The sequence below is a fragment of the Apium graveolens genome, chromosome 11, assembly GCF_009905375.1.
Source record: "Apium graveolens cultivar Ventura chromosome 11, ASM990537v1, whole genome shotgun sequence".
Lineage (NCBI taxonomy): Eukaryota > Viridiplantae > Streptophyta > Magnoliopsida > Apiales > Apiaceae > Apium > Apium graveolens.
This window is the reverse complement of record NC_133657.1, coordinates 131,779,429-131,784,507: the sequence shown is the minus strand read 5'-3', so window position 1 is coordinate 131,784,507 and position 5,079 is coordinate 131,779,429.

Below are 5,079 nucleotides of genomic sequence, written 5' to 3'. Positions count from 1 at the left end.
AATCGTTGAAAGCCAAATCCATACTAGAAAACTAATCCAAGAAATCCATGAAAGCCAAATCCAGTTCATACATAATCTCTGACAAATATTCCATGAATTCCTCAAAGATGAACTTGCATTAGGGGTTCCCACCCTATGCAATCACCCCCATTTGAGGTTTCCCGAAAATCCCATTATCCTGATCCAATAATTGCTTGAAAATTCCAATTTGCTTGAAAATTTATCAACTTCAAGATACCATCGTGGGCAGCATACCTTCAATAAATTTGTCAAATAGGATATTTTGGGCCTCCATCGGGGTTTCACAAAATCCCACTCAAGGTGACTTAGTCTTGTTATGTACAAGCATGTCTTGCACAATAATTCCATATCCGTTTTGAGTGTAATCCACACATATTCTTCCCTAGGCTTTTAGTAGCCTAACCTTCATGGGATTTTCTTAAGCTATATATATTATAATATTCATATACCTAGCTTCCCTAGGATTTAAAGGAACCCATATATCCGTAGGCTTTTCACTTGATTACGGGCCCTTTTGATTTTTAGGATCAAAGTAGGCATACTGCCAATCCTGGTTACATTTATTTTCATCTTGCCCTGGCCTAATGTAAAATCTAGCCAAATTAAAATCCACATAACCCTAGGGTCCCTCGGGCTTCGTAAATCCATATATCTAATCCATATATTATCCATTCCAGTTTATATATAAACCATATATGTTCCGATATATGGCGTGAAAGCCAATCATTGAAAGCCAAATCCATACGAGAAAACTAATCCAAGAAATCCATGAAAGCCAAATCCAGTTCACACATAATCTCTGACAAATATTCCATGAATTCCTCAAAGATGAACTTGCATTAGGGGTTCCCACCCTATGCAATCACCCCCATTTGAGGTTTCCCGAAAATCCCATTATCCGGATCCAATAATTGCTTGAAAATTCCAATTTGCTTGAAAATTTATCAACTTCAAGATACCATCGTGGGCAGCATACCTTCAATAAATTTGTCAAATAGGATATTTTGGGTCTCCATCGGGGTTTCACAAAATCCCACTCCGTCCAAGTAGTGTGGTATCCAATACCCTTAACTCTTTGAGATAGTTTATCCATGGCCGAAAGTTGAACCACATAAGGCTTCTCATTCTCTTGGTGGAGAAGCGTGAATAGGCATTTATGAGGTTGGCCATTACACGAGTGGTGGAAGCCTCATCAAGTCCATCAACAAGGGTGGACGACTTTCACCAATATTTTGAATTAGGCCTTCTACCAGTCTATTCTAGATTTCTTCCATCCTATGGGAGGAAGGCTGCTAGCAGTAGTGCTTTAGGGAAAATTTTCCATGGTTTCTTTCCACCTCCCATGATTACGAGGATTAAAGACCATCCCAAATGATATTTCATTATATGGGCTTCCACAATTCTAGGTTCAAGCCTATGATGTTGGAGGGGCTTCCAGCAGAAGAAACCTGACATTTGGCTAACAACATCATCCTCATGGGTTTCTCTATCGTGATGATCGACATTACTCCTACTAGAAGCTCTATTAAATTTAACTAGTTTCCTTTCAAGGGATTATGCTATAAGTTATCCCGAGAGGATGTCATGATATTTCTGTCCGGATAAAGATATTTATAACCCCATTTATTGAACATGTTCCAGGGGGTTTCTCATGCTCTCAGCCCCTTTTGACATGGGCAGCCTTCACAACCATCTTATAAATCCTAGGATGCCATTTACATCATCTTAAGCATAGGCTATCCTATAATGTTATATAATCTGATGGAATCCATTTAGATAGTTTGTGGGCTTTTTCAGAAAATGTAACAAGCCAACATACTGCATACCACAAGTTCTTCCACCTTATACGCCTTTATTTTCGAATTAATCCACACATACTCTATCCGGTTGGGCCTCCTATCAAATTAAAGACCATAGTGCATCATTTTGAGTGAAGGAGCCTTAGGAGAGTAGGTTCCTTATTTCATCTCCCTAAATGGGGTTTCCCTTATCCATGACTTCACTGGCTCTATATTGAGATCTTCTTAGCCTCTAGGCAGCCCCTCTAGTTGGGGCCTCGGGAACCTCTACCCCGGGGTTCTCCTGGTTACATCCTTCCACTATGAGAAGCTTCCAACTTTTGTAACTATCCTTTAAGAGCATGTCGTCATAGAACCCATGTTTGGTTTCCTTATTTAGGTAGACCATTTTTCCATAAAATCCTGGTTTTTGGGCTTATTATAATTTCAGAGTAAGCCTCATGAAACGGTTGTTCATGTTTCTAATATAGGAAGACCTTTTTTGGTAGAAGTATAACTTTGCAGTTAATTGGTGTATTAGAGTTAGCCATCATGAAACCCCTATTGATTAGTAATTTGGGGGTTCACACCCTTATTTGCATTAGGTTTTTCCTACTCCATGTTCGTAGCCCCAATTTCCTTGAGAATTCTTTACCCCGGGTTCCCTTATTGAGTTGAGGTTTAACTATTTGTTCGCAAGGATCATTATCATTGACTGGCCAACTACTCACTAGCGAGAAAGACCACATATATTTTTATTGAGCATCCATGTTAACTATTGTAATATCTGGGATATAGCGTGTAATTATTTTTATCAATAAATGATTATTATGTGAATTTTGGTGAATTATCTGATGATTGATAATAATATTTAGATGTTTATATGTGATAAGATATGAGCATTTTAATTTTAATATGTCCAGAATAAAATATAGGTAATTGTGATATTTTTGTAGTAATTTTTGGATTGTTATATGATTTTATAATAATTTATGAATTTATTAATTATTTTCTGAATAATTACAAAACTATTTTATAAAGCCAGGAATCATCCAACTTCAACCGTTTTTGCGTTTTTACAACCCGGAACTCTTCGGAAAACTGCTTCCTAACCTAATCGTGTAAAAATGGATTGATTGATGTTGGTCTACAGTACGGAGTGTAACCGAAGCAATTTCGTCGGAAAACAATAGCTCACCGGCGGCGAAAAACTTCGACAAAGATTTCCGGATTGTTCAGGCGTTGTTTGAATGTTTGGTTGCCACCATTGAATTCCTGGTAAAAAATAGAGTAATTCTGGAGGTTCTGACCGGATTCTGGGCGATTGAACGTCTTAGGCGTCGTCTCCGATGACGTTTTCCGACGACCTGGGGTGGAGGTGGTCAAATACCCATTTAGCCCCCAGGGTTTTACAAGTTATACAGGTGAACCCCTATAGTTTGCAAAATTTGCAAATTTTGTACTCCCATTTCGAAAACTTTTAAAAATTTCATTTCTATTTATTTTAAATTTTAGAAAATTGTTTTTAATCTTTAAAAATTCTAAAATTCATTATTTTTAATTTCTGAAAATTATTTTTAATTCAAAAATAAATTCAAATTATTTAATTAATTAATTTTAGTTGATAATTAATTAATTAATTAGGCAATTAATTTAAATATTAATTAATTAATTGATTTAATTAGTTATTAATTAATTTTAATTGATTATTTAATTAGATTTTATTATTTCTTTTGATTTAAAAATTTGGAAAAATAGTTTCGAACTTTAAAATGTTATTTTAAATTATTTTCAAGGCTCGATAATTATTATTTAATGATTTTAAAGTCAGATTCAGGTGTTCGAACCCTAGTATTTAATTATTAAATGATTCGGAGCCCAATTTTAATTTGAAAAAATGTTCACAAATTCGTATTAAATATTTGGAAAATCATTTCAACCCCGAATCTTCTTTGGAAAATTATTTTGATTGAATATCTTACGTGCTACGTCCTATATGTGATCAGATTGATATATAATACGATTGTATGTGCATTGTTTGACTGTTTTGGTCATAATTTTCAATTCGTAATTCGGATTTGGGTAAAACGAAGGGTAAATAAAAGCTTATGACGTCTATATGACGATTAGAATAATATGATATTGAATATTGATAGATACTTGTGATGCCTAGCAGAGTAAGCGAGACATAGAAAAGAAAGCCAATGACCAGTAAATATAACTGATGCTTAGAAAAAGAAAGCAAGTGATCGATGAATAGAAGCAAGGCATATAAAAATAAGGAAAGTGATTAATGAATAGAACTGTTAGATGAGTACAAGTAAGGTTGAAAATCATTTATGATAAGGTAAGTACTTGTAAACCTTTCTTGAGGTAAATTGTAAATATTTTTGAACTCTCTCATAACATGTTGCTAGTATTCAAAATAAATCTCGTTTTATATTATAAGCACTTTAAACTATTCAACCTTGAACCCTGATCATATCATTGAACTTGAGCTGTACGCTTTCTTTCTTGTAAACCACTAACAGTTGATTTCCCAGATATTAACCATACAAATACAATACTACTCCACAAATACATTCACACTATAAACCAAATACTGAAATGGAATTACCTGGGCATACAATAACTTATATACTCTATAATACCCTATGACATTAAAGATCTATACCCTTTTTTATCATTGAACCATTGTTCATCAGATACCTAATTTTTCAACAGACTTGAAGCCGTTCTTCATATATATACCTTGATATACCCTGGTGATACTTATGAAATATTTTGTGCTCCGAGAAAAATGCTTTATCAATGTCAATTATGATTCTGTTTTATTGAATTACAATGGTTATCATATTGAATTATTTTAGAATTGGATGGTTTTATAAATATGGACCAAATTCGTGGTCAGACCAGATTCGTGGTCATATTAGGCCGATGCGTGCCTTGAATCCAGTATAGAGAGCAGAGTTGTGTGCCTTGCTCGGGGTTAGTGCGTGACTGATCATCCTAACCTTACTTTTTAAAAAAAAAATGAAAAGTGAATATCCAATTCTAATTATTGCTTATCCAGAAACTTGATTCTTCTGAATCATTTCAATTGGACATTGTTTAACCTCAATTATTGCTATTATGACTTTCTGAGCTAGTTAGCTCACTCTTGTAAACCATTTTATGTTTTCAACAGTTGAAAAGGAAATTATTGGTAACGAGGATTCTCAGTCCAGTGTGCGAGCTAGGATTCCAGTTTAAGTTGGATCGAGCTAGCAGGAGCTTTATA